Here is a 22,321-nt window from a genome sequence, read left to right as displayed (position 1 = left end):
ATATTATTCCAGAATTTTTTATTAACGGTATTGATTTATTGATTCCTTTAGTTAATAAGATATTTAATAGATTATACAATAATGGTGATTTTCCGGAATCATGGAGTAAGGCAATTATTGTTACTATACATAAAAAAAGGAAATATAAATTCCACTGATAATTATAGAGGTATTTCTCTTTTAAATATATTTAGCAAGATTTATACTAGTATTTTGACACGGAGACTAACTTTTTATGTTAATATCTTTAATAAAATTAGTGAACCACAAGCTGGATTCCGAGAAGGTTACTCGACAATTGATAATGTTTATGTACTTCAAGCAGTTATTGACAAACAGTTATCAAAGCCAGGTGGTAAACTCTATGTAGCATTTATTGATTTTATGAAATGTTTCGATTTGATAAATAGACATAATATTTGGCAAGCTTTAAAACAAGCCGGTGTAAAAGGTAAATTATATAATGCAATATTTGGTATGTATCGGTCGGTGCAGGCTTGTGTTATTACTGATGAAGGGCTAACTGAATATTTCAGCTGTCCCATAGGTCTAAAACAAGGTTGCATGGCTTCGCCAATTCTATTTTTAGTTTTTATTGATGAATTAATTAAACGAATTGAAAATAGTGGAATCAGAGGTATCCAGCTGTTCCCAGATACAACTGAGTTATCATCTTTATTATTTGCAGATGATTTGGCCTTAGCTGCAGATACTGTTGTTAGCCTTCAGAAGTTATTAAATTTGGTAAAAAATTTCTGTGATGAAAAAAATGTAAAAGTTAATCCTGTAAAATCAAAAGTAATGGTTTTTAAGAAAGGTGGGAAATTAGCGAAAGGGAGAAATGGTTTTATGATAATCAAATTCTTGAAGTTGTAAGCAATTTTAGTTATGTTGGTGTAACATTAACACAACAGTTGTCCTTAAACAGAATGGCTAGTGAACAAGCGTCTAAAGCAAAAAGAGTACTTATTTCTATACTTACGCAATTATATGACTACGGACAGTTACCCCCAAAAGTATTTTTTAATATTTTGACACAAAAATTAGTCCTATTTTACTTTATGGATCAGAAATATATGGGGTATACACAAGTTAGTACAGCCAGAGTTAGTGCATAACTATGCATGTAAAAGATATTTATGTGTGAAAGAAAAAACAATTAAATGCAGGTGTCCTAGGTGACTGTGGGGAGATTTCCTATGTTTATAAATTCTGCTAAAAGAGCTGTAAGATATTGGTGTAAAATACTTAAAAAATGGGTTGAACACAGATTAGGTTAAAAAATGCTATTTTATGCAGTTGTTTTTGGATAGTACGGGGCAAACTAATTGGTGTACTGGTATTCGTAATGTATTATGTAAAATGGTTTTGGTACATTTGGTATAATCAAACAGTCAATAATGAAGACTATTTCAAAAATTCTTTTGTACAAAAATTAAAGGACCAATATCTACAAGAATGGCAAAACAATTTATAAATGATAGTTTTAAATTTGTATGCGTATAGACAGTTTAAATGCAATATTCGAACATGAAATATTACTTAACCGTAGTGACAATTAGAAAATTCAGAAATCTCTTGCCAAACTTCGGTTGTCCTCCCATGATTTAGAAATTGAAAAAGGTAGATACCAGAATATTTTAAGAGAACAAAGGGGATATGTAAATTTATGTCACGAAGCAATTGGAAATGAATATCATTTTGTTTTAGTTTGTAAAAATTGTCTTTGATTAGAGAAAAATACATTGACAAAAAAATTTTTTTCTTTAATAATCCTATAATCATAAAATTTAATGTTCTAATGTGCTCTCGCTCTGATAATGTTATAACAAAATTTAGCTATGTATGCATATTATGCATTTTCAAAGAGAGAAAAATGATATATTAAGTAATACAGATACTGACAGTTAGAAATCATTAGGATATACTTTACATATATTGTTGAGATCACATTCTTGGAATCATTTTTCTATGTATAACACAGATACTTAAACTTGAAATTATTATTATAAAAATTATTTGAGAATATGCTTATAATATCATGAATGTTACTTTTAGGTATTGTTTTAGTTTGTTGTTTTCAATTTTGAATACGTTTTACAGTGATGAGATATATGGATTTACTTTTCATTTCGGGCAATGTTGTACAAAGCTTAAGACTGATCAAAACACTATTGCCTTTTATGTTAAGGCTATAGTATGTTTTTCCTTATTTTGCAATGAATAGCCATAAGTGAAGATCTTATGTTTTTTTTTTCGTTAAAGATCGACACGCATTTTGGTAAATTATTCAACAATAGTTCTGTGTGTTTCAATATAAACATTATTAGGAATTACATTGATCTGTACTGACACCAGTCAAGAAATTATATGTAAATGTATATATTGTTGTAATGGGCCGGTGGCCAATATCAATAAATAAATTGTCATTGTCATTGTCATTGTCATTGAAACTGGTATACACTCGTACTATAATGATTGACATCATTCTACTAAAGTAAGTAAGACGTATTCATTATTTTCTATCAACTTCTAAGTTTCTTAACACAATGCGTGGTTCAATGTAAATTGGTTTCTCTTGGAGTTACGTTTCTTGTATTCATTGGCCTAGGATCTAAAACAGTGAGTACTTTCTTACTGTGTAAAATAAGATGCTGATAACAGTCTCTTTTTTTATATAATGACGTACGTAATTGTAGATGCAAACTAAAATCTAAAGCAGATTACTCTAAAACGTATTATTTTTCTAGGTATTACAGTTCTAATTTTATCAATGAATACATAATACTTTACATGCAATCAGTCACTATGCAACTTGATCCTTTCAATCCGGTATCAATTATGCCTAATTAATTCTCGTGACTTATTGCAATAAATCGAAAAGTAGTTCATAACACGTGCGTAATAACGTATAAGCCCCGCTTAAAACTATACATTATTGTGAATAAGGAAATAAAAATAAAGTTTATTTCATGATACATTTTATCCAAATTAAAATTGATTCACTTAAGGCAAATTATGGCTTATATATATCAACTTTTTGCAATTTGTTAGAAATGTCAGACATGTGTTATTAATCATTGTGTTTTATTTATTGATTTAGAGCATGTTACAAGTTTAACAACTGAAGAAAATAGCGCTGAACATACAGTAATGTGTCATTAAGTTAGCAAAATGTAAACAAAGAAGTAATTGACTTCAATACAAAATATTTATTCACTATAATTATATCATTTGCCAACAGAGCAAAAGAAACAAAAAATAGTTTATCGATATGGCAAATGAGTAGCTTTTGGACTCTGTAAAAAGACACTTAAAATAAACCGTTTTTTCAAAAAGGAAAAATTATGCATTGCTGAGGCATAATGTATCGCTGATACTAATAAGGTAAAGCCGTATATACAGTCAGATAATGTTGAATGATGACGTACAACTATACTAAACGACAAATCAGGTTTGATCAATTTTCGACTTTTCAAATATGATATTTAAAAGAAGACAACATATTAACGAGATGAAAAACATTTGTATCAATATACGCTGTAGTCCGTGCTTGTGTGTATCTTATAAAAAAAAAGTTGGCAAAATTTGGTCCTACAATGCATAAAACTTTTAAACGCACCTTATATACTAATCTTATAGACGGAATTCCCACTCAAAATAACAATACTTTCTACCTTACAGACAATTTTATATTAAGTGTTGTTGTTGAAACAGGTTCACGAATTTATTCAGATCATTCATAATCTAGTCAGCGAAATAAAGTCCAAAATTAGAACAAAGGAATTTATGAAGTTCCTTCGGAAAATGGAACAGTTTGAAATATCAGATGAAGTACAAACAAACAAAAAATATATAAAATATGGAAATGGATAGTTTAAATATTATTACGGATACTCACTCGTAATAGAAAATTTGGAACTAAACTGTAACCGAAATCATGGAATTAACTGTAACAAAGTTGGTACAAAAACGCTGAACACTGTTGTAACTCTGAATTATTCACACTACTCTATACTGTAACATTGTTTATTTTGTATTTAATGTTTTTGACAAGTAAGGATAATGTTTGTCCGGCAGTTTACTGTTATATACTTCTCTAAACTCAAGAGAGTCGGTCTCTCGATTCAAATTTTCAAACTTTCAAATCTTTACATCAATGTGCTGATATATAAATAAAACTGCGCGACAAAGCCTGAAGAAATACGTGACTTGATATCGGATTCATTTTCTTACAGGCAAAACACAAACATATCGTTTAGAATTATGACTCCAAGATAGTACATGCAGAAATAAAAATCACCTACCTCTCTAGGTGTGAATCGTCCCCCAAAATGCTATACTACGATGTGCATTGTCTAACATTTAGATTTACATCAAGTTATGTTTCTTATCTGTCATCAATATGTTTCAATTGCCATGTCGATTTTTAATAGCAATAAATAACAATCTCTATACTTTACATCATTTTGCTCACTTATCTTTCTTTATAAACATAACAAATAAAAAGAAGGGACAATGGATGGATGGGACATGTCCACTGGATCCAGAGTTGTTTTGTTACAGACTAATGTATTTGAAGCATCACTATTGACTTTATTTACCAACTACTTGCATTACACCGCTATAAGTTTATAAGCTTCTTAATTCTGTTAAATTACATGCTTTAATGTAGGCGATATATCTATTTATTGCCCGCATTACTGGATAGTAGACTGTCAACTACATGCAAACGGTATGTAGAACAACTTAACATGTATGTAGAACAAATTTACATGTATGTAGAACAACTTTACATGTATGTAGAACAATTTTACATTGAAAGACATAAACGTTTTTGTAGAAACGATCACAAATTGCAAGCTTTTAACACCCGATTGCTCGATACGAATTGCGAAATCTCGTGAGCATCAAAAATGAACAAAGATACGAAATGAATAAAGAAAGAAAATGTTTTGATTTAAGTACGATTTATATCTTATGTAAGGCCGTGTAAGGACAAAACAAAGTCTAGTAAATTTCAGCTTATGCTAGTATTATGTTTACTTCATGATAAAATTGGACTGCATATTTTATGTAATGTGGAATTTAAATCAGTATTTTTGGTGTCATTAAACTGTGAGGTATCCTGAATATGATCACATTACCTGACATTACATGTATTAGGGAGCAATGAGTGGTTGTTTTAATAATTAATTAACTGAATTGGTACTTCTCGGTACCATTTCGTAGAATGTAGAGAAAAAATGATGAATTTACTGAATTATACGATTTTCACGGTTCCAAACATTTTTTTCTTGAAATCATATGATTGTATTTTTGAAAAGTACAAAGGATAGAATATTAAGCTTTGATGCAAAATAAAGAAGCCAATGCTACTGAAACAATTACACAATTTACTCAAGCTAAATGCGTTATGCGACTTATCAATGATTTGAAAAGATATCCAACAAATGAATTTAATATCACACGTGTAAATTATGCAAAGACTATTTCGAGACTTTGTTAAAATATTAAACAGCACAGAGTGATTTAGCACCACGGATGAATAATTTAGTTAAAATCACGATTTAAGAGAAATTTGTTGGGAAACGTTCACGCAAAGTCATATAAAAACATATAAATATAAAGTGTGTGTAAAGGTGATGGAAGTACATTTACTTCTTTGGATATACAAAATGTAGTATATTTTGTGTAATGTGGGATAAAAATGTGTGTTTCTACTATATTGTTTGTTATCACGTGGTATTTATTAGCCTTAAATGTAGTGCAAAATAACCGAATGAAGAGCATTTTGCATTGCAATTGCGACATATATAGTCTTTTTTTTATAAATAGAGGATATTGAATGATTTAAAAAATAATATCGATCTTAGCGGTGTTTATCGGCTATTTAACACCGGATTTGAGTTTTGATGCTGGCCTGAGTGGTTAATATTTTCGCATTAAAACGACGAAATGAAATGGCGTCATGGCAAAGTGTTATTACACTAGTGTAATATCGTTTTTTTTAAATGGCTTTATAAGACTCTTGCTCCGCTCCCCGGTTTATGTGATAGAGCTAATTAGGAGATGAATGAGCATTTTAAGGATTTTCATTGTTATTTTAGAGGAACCTATCTAGTAATTTTTATTGTTAAATGTTAGAGGAAAGGGAAAATATAATACTTTTGTAACATGAAATAAATATAATTCCCTTACTTATAAATATATTCCAATTCAAACAAATGATGCATGTATACTGATGATCTCATTAATATTATTGGCAAGACACGGTTAATATATATTATAAAAATTATAAAACATCCGTAGTAAAAACATGAGTTTGTTATCATTTAAATTCCAAAAAAGAAGTTAATTTATATAAATTAGGATTTATACATTAAATTGGGCTAATAGTCACCAAACACACATTTTGTCGATATACACCGTTAAACGTTCTTTAATTATTTATAGTGTTTACTTTTATGTTCTGTTAATTGAATCTCTAACTAAGCATTTATTAGCTTAAAAGCTTAAAAAGTGTTTAATAACCATTATGCATGCTTTTGGATTTGATGATATGATATTATCACGATATACTCTCTGAGTTATTAGTATTTTTATAAAGAATGATCGATCTTTGAAAGTAAATAAACCATACAAAATATTTACCTAAATTGCAATCGCATAAAACGAACGAACGAACGAAGAAATGAATGAATAAAAAAATGTTTAACTAAAACTTTTGTTGTATTATGGCTTTTTGTCATCATTCAAACACAGTCTGTATTTCGCATGTTTGTATTGGTCAATAACGCTTTATTGAAGGTATTTTTAGGTTTATAAGTCAAGTTATTTCTTAAAACCTAGTATTAAATAATTATTTCTGTTCCATTTTCCATAGAAGCAATCCAAAATTCATATGTAAGTTACCTCTTTGATAACCTTACTGAATTAAAAGGCTGCTTGACCCTATCATATTTCTTAGTTTAACATAAATGAAATTGCAGAAAACGAGGAAATTTACAAACAGACCCTTTATTGAAATCAAAAAATCTCCTTAGAATGAAGTAAAAAAAACAAACAACAAAAGTATGCTTTCATAAGTACTTTATTAATCCATATAACAAGATATTTTTTATCAACTTCAAGGAAAATTAATTCAATGTTTACGACATGAAACTCTCCTTAGTTCAGTGAAATTGGTGCTCAGTAAATAGTGTGGGCGGGTAATAACATGCAGGGAATACGGACTTGTATACTGTTCAAAACGGCACATTGACGGCTGCACGATACATCAATGATGAGATCTTAGATAATACGCTGGTGCACGGGCCACAAGTACCTGCAGACAACAACTAAGAGAGAATGGACTGACAAACAAGGCCCCCAGACATTAATTCAATTGATCATGCCTAGAACATGCTGCAGACAGCAATATCCTCCAGCAAGAGCTCCAACATGCACAATTGGACGCGATGGCTTGAAGGAACTCTACTTATTTTTTTCCCAAATCATTTCCGTGTTATCACAAATTCTTGCTCCTGCCAAGTTTCAACCGCTGTGCCGCTTCAACATTCTGTCGGCTCATTCCTTTTGTCATTCCTCATTTCTTTTGTCAAGCTGGTGTCAAATGAAGAAATGTTAGAATCGAATCAAAGCAAAGATTTTAATTTTTTAAACACAATCTGAGTAAGTTATCTTTTGTTGAGAAGTATATATAAACATTAAGTGGTTTCTCTGTCATTTTAATTCAAATAATACTCATCGACTAGTAAAACAAGTGGTCTAGCGGACAAGCTGCTTTGAGTTTTAATGCAATACGGAATTTTTACACGTTTCACCCATTCTATAAAACAATCCCATTTGCTCAGGAATTTCAGTTAAACAAAATTAAATGTTAACGAATCACTCATAATCAGAGCTGCATCAGTACTAAGGGTGTAGTACTTAAGTACCAGTACCAGTACTTGGCAAATTATGCAGTACCATTACCAGTACCAGTACTAGATGTTAGCTCGGTACTGCAGTACCGGTACTTTTTTGCTGAAGTAATTAAGTATCAGTACCATTACTTTTATATATTCATCAAAGTTTGAATAAATACAGTGTCAAAACAAATAATTGCAAATGTTATTCAGCAAAGAAATAAAATCATAATTTTACTTTAAAGCTGCATGCCTCCAGATGACCCAAATATTTCAAGAAAATTAAACTTGGAAAAAATTTACTAAAACTTTGAGAAAAGTAAACAAATTAAAGATTCAAGTGATAATTTATATCTTATGTGCAATTGATGACTGTATTTTGTAGTATTTATCACTATATTTCTACTGCGTTACAAACGCAGTAGGAGCTATTTATGTATGTTTTGACCTCTTTTTGGTAATTTACGTGGTTTTTAAGTGCCGATTGTAATGTGTCAAGTACTTTCTTTGTTCATTTAACAATATTTTACCTTTAAATACATTTTCACAATTTTCATGAAAATAAGGATGAATCTGGAGGCGTGCTGCTTTAAAGTTAACATAACATATTTACAACTTTATAGTTTTAACATACTTTTTACAAACAATATTTACAACATATATTCATGTCATATCTAATTGTTTAGTAACCAGTCAACTGTATAAATACAATGCAAACATCTTTAATTTTAAAACACAACAGTCTTTTGTTGCCTTTCACACCTTCACACCTCTGTTCAATTTATACCAAAGTAAATAACAACTTTTTATGGTGCTAACAATATCACTTTTTTCACTTGAAATGGGATTTTTTAGAATAGAAGAAACTAATTAGTGTTTATTTTGCTCTTTTACTAGTAAATACAAAGTAATAAAAGATTTTAATAAGGATATTTTAGGGTAAAGAGTTATTGAGTCTGTTTATCTTAATTTAATTTTTACTTAAAGTCTTTGGTGCTTTTTATGATGAATACTATGTTAACATTTAAAGGAATATTGCAGCAAATTATCTTTATATTTGATAACTTACTTTTTCACAAAAATAAAATATAGTTAATGTAATTTACAGCTTTATTTTATGAGAAAAATTGATGTTATTTTTGATTTTATCAAAACCAAAAGTACTGGGTAATGCAGTAGCAGTACCACTTTTTAAGACAGTAATGAAGTATCAGTACCAGTAGTAGCAAAATTTTGTAAGAGTAATTCAGTATCAGTACCAGTACTTGCAAAATCGCTGCAGTACATACTGCAGTACCAGTACCAGTAATGCAGCTCTGCTCATAATTAATACGAAACATGATTTCATTCTTTCGTTCTTAATTCGAGTATGTTTCTAATGTTTTACTATTAAAAACTAACTGTCAAAACAGTTTTGTAGAAACATTCTAAAGCATATAATATGTATGTAAATACGCGTATATTTGATGATAATTAAATGATAAACAAGTCCCTTTTTATGTATTATCAGCGTATGCTACTGCTGTTGTGTATTTCACGTTACAATCTCCGTTTTGCCAGTCTTGTGCTAACATAATGACAGTGCTCATGTACTAGAGTTATAATTTCAATAAATAAATGAAAAGCAATATTTTAGCGTGTCGTGGTTGATATATTGAACCCCTTAGTAGTATAAGCGATATCAAAGTATCTTAATGATTTTCAATTTTTATTTTAAACTAGAAATTTGAAATATGTTACAACAAACATAGAAAAGGAACGACAAAACAAATCGTGTTGCATTTTGTTTACAATGATGTTTTTTCTTTGTTGGCAGACAATGACTTTACCTCAGTTAAGGTCAAACATCTACACAAATGAGGAATTAATGTGATATTTATTACTCCTAGTCTGATTTTTACATCAAATGTTGCAGTTAAATGTGTTTTGAAAAAAATATGTTAACTAATTAATGAATAAAACAAGATATAAACACGAATGGTTATTTCATATCATTAAGCTAATCCGCATCAGAATTTCTACTTATCAAAATATCATACTAAATGTGGGTATCTGATTTTCTACTTAAGTTATATTCCATAAAGCGTAAGGAAAAAATATATAGAACAGAAGTTGACATAGAGAAATTTAAGTAATGCCAGAAAGATAACCATTTATTGTTAAAAGTTTGAGGTATTGTAATGAAGGCTGAAACTATGAAAACCAAAGGAGGAGTAATGTTTGATAAAGACTGGAGAAAATTGTCATTTGATGCTCGCTTTATCATGTATTTCATTCCAAATATAAATGTCTATGTTGACTTACACAAGGTATACAGAAGTTAATTGTATCATTAATCTTCGTCTTCTTCAAACATATTAAATCTTAACTCAATAATCGTGCGTTGCAAAGCGAGATCTGATATCTTGATTTCTACAATACTACAATAGAAGTAATTATTCACGTTTCACTAGATTACTATTATTTCTTTAGCTTACCTGCAAACACATCCTTTCAACATTTCTACAGACATGAGAAATACAAACCATGTTTGAATGATTACAAATTACAGAATGTTACAATAACAATAACTGTTATTAATAATTGTGTAAATCAAAGTTACAATTGTAATGAAATTATCAGACTCTCGTAAAGTAAAATTGCTCCAAGTGAGATCTTGACAATACATTTGTTTATTTTGGTAAATGGCTGATCTACTTGGTTTTACTTTGCCCGTTTTACTTTGTTGACTTATTAGTTCTCAACATGATGAGCTGTTAAGTTAATAACGAAATTCAACTTGATTCATTTCACGTTTTAGTTTGCATTTAATTTGTATTAAGAGCCAATTTACAATGGCATTTAATAATACTTAAGTGGCAATTATATTTATACTACTTAACACTTGCAGACAGTTATACAAAAATTAAGAAAATAGGGAATTTTATTTTCTAAGTAAGAAATGGTAGCCTACATACAGCAGAAAGAGGTTACGTATTTTAGTTCAATCTAGTTTAGACATCTTTGAGCAAAAGTTTTAAATTAATAAATAGCTTATAGGTTATGAGAAGTGATCAATCGTGTAAACAGAACAAAATGTTTTTTTATCTTAAGAAAACGTATTTTTTGATTATAAATTAAGGTAAGCTTGATAATAAGAATATCCTCGATCGAAAGTTACTAACTGGGATGAAAATATCACATCATATAGACATATATATTCTAGATAATGAAAATGACCAGATAATTAAAGTGTCTTTCTTTTTTGGAATGCTTGTCTTGAAAATTTATTTTTATATTCAATTTGTAAGCGAAGTGGTATTAATTGCAGTTGATAAGTTGACATGCCTATTCAATACTTTTGTCTGCCTTGATCAACTTTGTTATTTTGATCTGGCTTTTTGCATCATTTGCCATGATATTTTTCTAAGAATTCATTTCTATTCAAGCTGATAAAAGCTGATAAACATTAATAAAAACGCTAAATCAGGTTCGACTAAAAAAAGCGAAACAAAATTGTGTTATCAATATTTTATATCTTCAAAATAAGTCCCATCATCATTATAAAAAATAAAATGACTGATAGTGGATGCAGATCTGATAATGTTAAATGATTTTTGAGCATGCTTAGGATTTAATTACAAACTATTTATGCTTAACACGACATCACTAAAATAACATGTCTGTGCTTGTCTCTATGCGGTCATGATAAATGTTTTACTTTCGATTATCTATCATTAAAAGACTTAATCAAACGAAGTATGAGAGCGTTTTTTTATTTTTTCATTGCTGTCTATGAACCTGTAATTTTCTAGAAATTTTAACATGTATGTTGTCCCTTATAATTCAAAGGGTACAAAAGACTAAAATAAATGACAAGCTATTACTAAATTATATCAAAACTTATCAACATGATTTTTTGCACATCAATCTAATATTTCGATTACTTGATTAATTAACACTGGCTACTAATATAGACCTAACATGCCTCTGCTACAAGTATATAGAGCCAGTTGTTTCAATATATTCCAAGATTTGTCCAGAATTGTTACTATTTGCTCTTTGTAAAGTTTTTACACTTAAATTCCTATAATAACATAAATACTTTTATTAAAGCAAGGCATGCAGGGTAAGTGTTTCACTTCTGTCTATTTTATTTTTACAATTTTCAGTGTGACTATGTGCATGCATTTTCACTGATTAAGTGTTTTATATATTCCTCAAAATACTGATAAATCGTACAGTATACACACAAACTTGTTTTTCTAAAAAGTGTACGCACCATGGTTTCAAATTATACTGAACTAATTTATCCAATTAACGTTTACTTAAAATTTCAATAAGGGGAGAAGAATAAATAAAAATGAATTGAACATAAAGTACCTTTTAATTATTATATGTATAAGAGAGTATATTGTCCGATTGTGTGCTAAGTGTCTATTTGCTCTGGCTTACCCTATATTTTTAATATATATTTATTAACCTATACCAATAATGATTTACATCTTGTTTTGTAATAACAATAGCAAGGTTCTCTCATTATACTGCTTCAATTAACATATATATATATATATATATTATAGGTTTTTGTGAAAAAATTTGCATCTACAAAATACCTTTCAAAAAACACTGGGATCCCAAGAAGGATACAAGAACGTGGGAAAAAATAAAAATAAAATTTGGAGAAAATAAACGTTCACTTACAGTGCTAAGTATAAATAGTATTTATACTTTAGCACTGTATGAACGTTTATTTTCTCCATATATATATATATATATATATATATATCTCAATTATATCATTTGATTGATTTAGATAGCAGGTCAATTCAAACGTATTTTGTAATAAAAACTTTTCTGTAAAAAATGTAAAATAAATTGTTTAAAAATTGTAGAAAAAACAATGAACGAGCATCTGAATATGATATTTCTATCACTATCCCTTTCTCTGCCGTCACAATAAGTAAACCCCAGACAAAATGAGCCGATCAAATTGAATGATCGTTGCCTGGAGTCAACTAATACCTGCATTCCAGTTACCACACTGTGCATGTATATGTTAACAATTTAACTCTGACACATTTTCAACAGAAATGTCCCCAAACAAGCTGTTGATAGATGTCTTTTAGAATCATTGATATCAGTTAGTGGGTACACAGTACAGCACTTGAGTATACCAGTGATTAATGTTTCTTTATAATGTCCAGAATGCGTATAACATTCTTGATCTCTTAGAATTTACTCTAAACAAAAATGAGGTAATAACATTTATTTCTATACACGCTCAAAGTTAGAGTGCAAAGAGCTGAATTAATTTATTAATTAATCTAAAAAAAAAACTGACTGATTTCTCTAAAACTATCAGACAATTTGATCATTATCAGCAATACACACGTTTGAACGACACCCTAAACAGTAATTTAGATTGCACATGACATAGCACACAGAATGCAGTCCTGTTTGATCGGGGAAAAAAGCCTGATTTAGTTGAGTTTGACAGATTTTTTTTCGTCCACACCATGCGTCTTTCAAAGCCTTTGAAAACATTTACGTATTTCTGAAGCGGGCAAGTGTTTACAAATATAATCTTATTAATTTTTTATCACATAATACTGTAGATTGGATGTGAGCCATATCATAATTATATGAAACATAAAAAAAATGATAGCATTAAAATCACTGATATTTTTGGCATAAATGTATTTTAATTTGTTATGTTATAAACATGCCTACAATCTATTTCCTTCTACTGTCTATTTGATATCATTTTATATAAAGAAAGTCGGGTTGTAGAAATGATGCAATGTAAAGCCACTGTCCTTTTGAAGTACAAAAAATAGCCATGTTTCCAAATGTAATATTTTAATGTGTCATTTTTCACCTCAGGGACATAACGTATATAACTTTTGAAGATGTTCACTACGCAACGCAAAATGTCAAATATCTAAGCTCTAGGCATTGTTCTTTCACAATAAAAGACTTAAATGTTTTCCCCCTTTCAGTTCTATATTAACTAAGTGACAACTGGGCAGGGTCATATTTGATATTAGGGGCATGATTGCCATTATTAACCTCAAGGGCATGACTTTTGTAATGGTGTAATAGTCTATTTGGCACTGTCATATGCCAAATATCTAAGCCCTCGCCAGTGTAGTTTCAAAAAAAGAAGAATTATTCTTATACCAGTCTATATAAACACAGTGACCCCCGAGATGATTATACATGCCAAACATCTGTGCTTTCAGAGAAAAACAAGAAAAGCATTGATGCAAAGCATCAAAGGGCGTCCAAGAAATGCAGCAAGTGAAGATGAACTAGTAGACATATGATGACAAGATATTCTTATAGACTACCAGAAATATATATCACTTATGAATGAGCGGACGAAAGACAGTGTTCATTATGAACTTTGATTGGCATGCTAGAGATTAGAATATTACTTGTTATTTCTTTATGATCGTGGTTATTAATAGCAACGGATATACATGTATACGATCATTTATAATCAATATGTGTAACGCATGATCAACACGTACCACACCTTTGTAATTGTCCCTTATTATGTTATCGCTATTATAGCGAAGACCCCCTCTTAAGGTATCTGTTCACACTTAGTAAAAATATGACACTGGTTATATTACCATGTTGATCATGTTGAGCATAATTGTTTATTTAAGAAATAACATATCCAAAACTGTGATTTTATTGCTCAATAACATCACTGTTTGGAGTTCGGATGCGGGGAATTATATCACGAGGGCGTAGCCCGAGTGATATAATGATGCGCATCCGAACGACAAACAGTGATGTTATCAAGCAATAAAATCACCGATTTGGATATATTATTTCGATTCTAACACGACATCAACAAATAAATGCTGCCGTACATGATAATTAGATAAATTGCGCCTGATTTGTTTCCGTACTTATTATCAGCGCGTCACATTTTTATTGGTTACGTCACGTGTATAACGATTACGTCACATATCTAAATATAGAACGTCAAACAGTGATTTTATAGCATAATAATACACACTTTCGGTTCTTCTATGTTCAATAGTAAAAAATGCGGGCCGTGTTAGAATATACAATAATTGTAATATCTATTAATTTTAATTTAAAAAAATACAAATTTTATGAATATTGTTTTCTTTTCATTTTTGTGGTTTATGTGCTATTTTGATACTGAGTTTTTATGTTTACTTCTCTTTTTTTATTAAAATTGTAAAATAAATTTTAAGAATTCAATTGTCATATTGACCGACGATTATAAGTCAAAATTTAACTGGAAAAAGTCAGTAAATTATGGTTTATCTTTCAATATATAATATTGTTTATTCTTAAACCATGTACATGTACATTTGTATTTTTCTTTATCATTTTTTTAAATTATCAATCAATTGAATAATTCATAAAATCTAATTTGTAACTTTGAATAATTCCTCGGCATCTTTACTATACACGGAAAACAAATTTAATAAAATGTTTCAAAGTTGATAATGTCATATTAATACCATAAAATGTACCTTTTTCTCAATTATTGTACATATTTATTGTTTTTATCTCATATAGATAAAATGAAACATGCTATTGTTGTTGTTGTTTTTTTTGTGAATTGTAAATATATCAAACATCTACTCCAAAACCGGGAGAGACCGGACAATAAACGTGTGGTACTATTCGCCGGTCACTAGTAAATCCCGGTCAAAATAGCCAGGAGAGACCGGGAATTACCGATAGGAGTGATAAATAGATATATCTATAAATAGATTTTCGGAATATTTAGGTCATCAACTGATCTTTCTAGGTTACATGTACAACAATAACATACCATGATAACCAGCTGTGTACTACAAAATGATAAATAAAAAAACCCTAAGAGCGCGATTTATTGACGGAAAAGGTTATTTCATTTGAAAATGTTTGCATTGCGAAATTCTCCAGCTCGCTATTCATTGTGACATATCGCAACATTTCATTCTTAATTAATAATCAAGCACCCTCATACCAATCGGAATGATCGGCTTTTATTATGACCGACTAAAAGGCTCGAAAAGTTGCTGTCGCCCTTTCACAAAATCTGATTTCATTCCATAAGGGCGCCGCGCTTCGGCGCGGACGCCAAAAATATTCGAGACATATTTACTTTTACTAGTCTTAAAAATTGCCACAAAATATGCGGACCACAATGGATATAAAAGCTTCAATTTTATAAACAGACCCTTTTTCCCTTCTTAAAATTTAACAATTAAGACATTTAAAGATGAAGTATCATAATTTTACACTTTATATATTTTCAATTTATAGTAACTTTTACTTAACAGTTGGTTAAACAAGTTTTGCTTTTCCAAAATTTGTAAAATGTAATTGTATACATATCGTGAAATATTAAGGCGACACACATCAGAGCTAAGAATGAAATATTTTTCGTAAATGTTTACTTTTTTGATGCCTTAATTTTGATAAACAATCTTACGAATAAAAGAATAATGGGTTTTAAGTGACGTTTGCTAAGTCAATATGACATAATAAAATGTTTACCTTTTATTTGATCAATGATTATTTAAAACTTTGGGTGCGAGTCAGAACTTGAAAATGACATTGGCGAAATGTACGACATGTTGTTTTCATTCAAGACTAGATAAAATACACCTCAAGTAGAACGTATAGAAACAAAACGGTAGTTCTATTATTTAAATTTTCCGTTTGTCATATTTAATATCACCATGCAGTGTATTTTGACAAGTTTAAGTTAAATTGATATCAGCAAAAGGAAATTCCATAGTTCGTTATAACTTTTTTGTTTAACATTTTTTCATAATACATATAAAATCAAAGGTTGATATGTTTATCATCAGACAAGGTTTAATAATTATCACATAACCTAATCATGCAATGAAAAGTTTGACCTCCACTGAGGTAAATACAGTGTCTGACATTATCATAGATTCATTACCATAAACACATTTTTTCAGTCGACCCATTCCTACGCTAATTATGGTCTATACAGTAGGAAAAGACTAGACTTTCAATAAAATATTTTATTATCTCTTGTACTGTAAACACAAGTTCATATGATATATTACTATTGTCTACGTTTTGTTTACCATATTCAAATATCAGATTAGTAATGTAAAAGACAGACACACGATTTATATAACCACAAACAGACCGAAGGTGTGAATTAAAAAGAAAAACGAAAGATAAAAGACAATAAGTACAAGAGTATTTTTTCCGAGATATTACGATTCTAGTTTTGCAATTTAATACATAAAATTGTTTATGTAATCAAGGAACAAGCCAGCCAATCCTTTAAGATTTGATAGTTATACTGGAATTATACCTCATTACTTTTCTTGACTTATTGCAATTGATCGCAAGTTATCTTTTCACATGTGCATTATTACGCATTAACTTCGCTCGTAGTATAATTTTTATTTTACATTACGTTTTTTTCTTTTGTCTTATTTACGCCAAGGGACTACTTCGTTTACAAAGACTTTCATAGTATTCTTTTTTAAATCTATGTTCTTAAAGTATAATTAATGCCAAGAGTTAAGATATTGTGCATGTAGCTTCACCTTGTGGTTCTCTACAAAAGTAATGTAAATCTTGCCCCTGAAACGTGTATTGCAAAATTCATTTAAGTGTTCTTTTGTAAAACAAAGAAGCCCAGATCTTAAATATTTGGAATGTAGCATTTTCTAGTGGACCTCTTCAAAAGTTTAAAAAGTCAATCACATGGGTTCAAAAATGACCACGCCTTCGATGTCAGTGTGTTAACATAAACTATTTTGAATAACTTATAAATACAACTCGTTCGTAATATGATTGTGTGCCCGGTTCTGTTTATTGTCCTGCCCGGCTCATTGCTTCTGTTGCTGGGTTGTATTTGGGGATGAGTTCATTGAATAACACCCTTCCTTGGTGATCTTTTTTCATATTGTATAGTAAACTTGTTTTAAAAGTCTTCTTTGAAAATAGAATGCAATAGTTAAGATGTTATATAAGTATCATAATGTGGTTCTTATATAATTTAATTTACATAAATTATGACCATTGTGATCACAATTTAATCCTGTCCTGAGCATCAGTTAGTTTATATAGACTTGTATTGGAAAATAGATTTAAGTCTTCTTTTGACAAACTACAATAACAAGTATTTAGATATTTGGCATGAAGCATTGCCTAGTGGACATCTACAAGTTGTTTGAGGTCAGAAATGGCAACGCCTTGGATTTCTTAGTGTACATAGATGTATATGTCTTAATTAGTATCAATGTGTCTTTCTCTCTTCTGTTCAGGTAAACCTGATACAGCATTAAATGTATATTATTTACTGTTCATCCCGCTACTATCATGTTTGAACAGTTATGAACTATTATAAATAATTATGACAAATGAGGCAAAAAGTCAGAACAATAGAACAAAATTGATCAAGGGTATTAAAAATATTTAACAGACATACCACCTCATTAGCTATCATTAAAACCAGTTGCTTGTAGGACGAAAAGGACTACTAAACTAAATGCAAACTAAATCTAGTAATGAATGGAAGCGGATTCAGCTTTTCTCAAAATTTTATTACATTCTTAACTAATCAAAATATCATGTTGAGTACAAATAGCAAGCACTTTTAATTTGCAGTGTCGGGAAATTTAATAACAGTTGTTGTAACTTTGATTTACAGAACTGTTAATAACCCTTTATTATTGTGACATTCTGTAATTTGTCATCCTCCAAACATGGTTTGCATTTCTCGTGAAAACTTAAATAATCACTTCTATTCTTGTATCTTAGCAATCCAAATAACAATAAAAAGATCTCGTTATTGAGTTAAGGTTTAATATAGTTGATGAAGACGAAGAATAATGATACAGTTAACTACTGTATACTTCGTGTAAATCAACATAGACATTTATACTTGGAATGAGTGCATGACATAACGAGCATGAAAAGAAAATTTTCTCCAGTCTTTAGTCTATTATTTTTAATTGTTTGAATTGTGTGTAAAGTTGACATTATCCGTGTTATAACCTTCAACCATTTCATCATATTCTTTTAGATATATAGCTGACTTTTCAAAATATTACAGCAATGTCTAGTAAATAAAAATGAACAGTTTACACGTCTTTACACGTATTTTGCTGATACATTACGATGTCTTATTAAGTTCAAAGACAAAAACATTTTCACAATCTCAATATTTCTCCTAAGTTCAGTGAAATAGCGAGGAAGGTTGCAATAAAACGTGTGTGTCCTTAAATAATGTGTTTTAGTGCAATAAGTATCACAACTAACAGGCTATAATAAAGTTAATTTGAGAATGTACAAAGAATATATCGGTATAGATAACTTGTTTAATAAATAAAGCCATTTTACTCTTTCCAATAACCAATTTATCTTTGTTATACCTATTAATATTTATATTACACTTATAAAACAAGAATAAAGATCAACAAGGCAAAGGCACAGGACGCGGCCCCCGACACACTCAAGTAGGGCACCCAGAAGCCAAATTGTATGTTAATGCTTTATAAAAGATTCCTTCACTTATTTCAAATGTTTTGTGTTAATAAATTGTATTTACAAAATTATATTTTCAAAACAAATACCGCAAAATATAAGTATTTCATTTACAACCGGTATATGATGTTTATTTCCTTTTTAGTTATTGCAGTCTTTTAAATTACATAAAGATAATTGAGGACCAGAAATGTAGATATTGATAAACAAAATTGAATATTCTATCAAAGTAAACTTTAACATATTTTTGTCATCAACACTTTCTTGTAAAACAATTGTAGAATAAATTGTTTAAAGTTTGTTGTTCTTGTTTTATTTACGTATGGTTCGTTACAATACAAAATACTACTTGGTAAATATCTTACCAATCTTGTCAGGTTTTATTAAGTTTTGGCTTGATATTTTGGTGCAGGCAGCTTTGTACCAATACAATGGTTATGCTGTAATGGTCAAAATGGTCTTTTAGGCAAATCCAGTTTAATAAATGCTAATTTTTTTTTGTACAATATAGCATAGAAATTTGTTTTATTTATACGTTTAGATTATAATAATTATGGTAATGTTTGCTATGTTATAGAAAGAGCATGGAAACAAGAAGCTGTCCGATTTGTACGAGGGGCGTAGCCCCCGAGTATACATCAGATTGCCGAGTATTTTGATGTTCTTTCATTTTTGTATGAAAGGCGAAAATATAAACACGTTCCCTGTTGTCACAATATGAAACCCCAGAAAAAAGTAACCAATAAACGAGCATCTTTATATAATATTTTTATCACTATCTCTTATCTGCCGTCACAATAAGTAAACCCTAGACAAAATAAGCCAATCAAAAGGTATTCACCGGAGTGCGGGTAACTAATACATGCACTCCAGTTAACGAACTGTGCATGTACTCGTATATGTTTATGATTTATCTCTGACACATTTTCAACAAAAAGGTCCATAAGCTATGATACAAGCGGAGCAGTTAGTGGTTACATAGTACAACACTTGAGTATACCAGTGATATATGCATGCTTATTTATAATGTCAAGAAGTTGCATAACAGAATTGATCTCTTAGCCTTTACACTTAACAAAAATGAAGAAATAGCATTTTATGTGTATGCACGTTTAAAGCTATAGTACAAAAAGCTTGATTAATTAGTTAATCTAAAAAAACCTGACACATGTCCCTAAAAGTGATCGTCATTTCACGGCGTCTCAACGCCGTGATATTGTGATGGGTAGTTTTCGGTAGCATGGGCAAAAGTCACGTGACAAAATTCCTTTCGATTTCTACAGCCGAAATTTTATTGGCTTTTTACGCAATCATTGTACAGCCCATTTCCGTGAAAAGTTACATAAAAACATTTTCCTTTCAAATCATATACATTACAGTATTTTTATCAACACGCGAAATATCAGCGTGATATATTTACACAATTTCGCAAATCCTTTCGACACACTTGAGAAGTTTGAATACTAAAACCCGGATTTCGAATATCGTTGTGGTCTACATTGATGCCGTACATGTATCCATTCGTTCATTCGTTTATATATTTTCAAAATTTTCCTACAAGAAGAAAGTTCACCTGCCAATTAGTATAAGGATAGGTAATGGACTGTTATAAACGATTATCCTATTCATTTTATATATTACGTTTATCTGTTGCACAGAATGGTTGTTTTTACAAGGTGTACCAGTATCCGGATGTTGAAAGCTATCCGATTTTCTGCAAAAACTGCTGTAACATGGCCATCTATTTTTTTTATGAATACTTAACCATAAATTTGCATGGCTTAATAAAACTGAGCCTGCAACATTTCTTAATGTTGATGTTTGGGGTGTTCTTTTGGGTTTCAGGTTTTCTCTATTTTAAGGGGAAGTAACTCATGTTTACTAATTTATCTGTTCTTTTCTGTCTATCTTAGGTTGAAGTTAGGTATTACTTACTATTTTTGTTTCATAAATTTACCAGTTGTAAGGTATTAATCAAAAGCATAGAGGCCATGATGAGTGAATATTGATATATATTTTTTACTGGCTTTATATACCTTAGACCAGATTTTTCTAGTTTGTTCAGTTAGCACATGTACTATAGGTATTCTGCTAGAGGAATATTCTAATCAATATGTGAAATTATTATTTTGTATGTGTTTGTATGTAAATTGCTCATAAAATAACCTTTGTTAAAATGAAAAGGTAGAATATTTAAGCTATACATATGGGTGCTCATTTTAAACACTTGATATATATACAGTTAGTTTTACAGTAAAGTCTAATGAGGGACAGTATTTGTTACTGTAAGAGATATGCATTGAATGTTTAGAAACTCACACAACTTAATCTTCATTATATAATTTTTATTGAGAGTTTTTTTTACTTTTATACTATACAATATCATGTACATTACAGTTTTCTTTCTACAAGATTATGAATTCCACCCAAACACCAATGTTAATAAGATGTTATATTTATTTTTAATGGAACCTGAGAATTATTTATGTAATGTTCATACAAGTGTATCATAGTATATGGATGTAATGTGTATTTCTGTATTTAAAAACTTACAGTTATGATGGATGAGACTTGCATTTAAATTTATAAATGATAATACATGGTCAGTCTACAGGTTAAAGATGTTTATATCTAGTGTTAGCTGGCTAATAATAGTATCTATAACAGAGTTTATATATTATAGTTTTCTTTCTACTAGATTTTGAATTCCATCCATTGGTACCAATGTTCATGTTAGGATTTCATATTTATTTAATAGAAACTGGGAATTATTAATGTTATGTGCATACATGTATATCTTAGTATATTGATATGATGAGATTTATAATATTTCTGAATTTAAAGAGTTACAGTTATGTCATTATTATTAAAGGATTAAAAGTTATAAATGATAATACATGCATTGA

Source organism: Ruditapes philippinarum, unplaced genomic scaffold, assembly GCF_026571515.1.
Source record: "Ruditapes philippinarum isolate M1 unplaced genomic scaffold, ASM2657151v2 ctg738_1_1_1_1, whole genome shotgun sequence".
NCBI lineage: Eukaryota > Metazoa > Mollusca > Bivalvia > Venerida > Veneridae > Ruditapes > Ruditapes philippinarum.
This window is presented reverse-complemented; position numbering follows the sequence as displayed.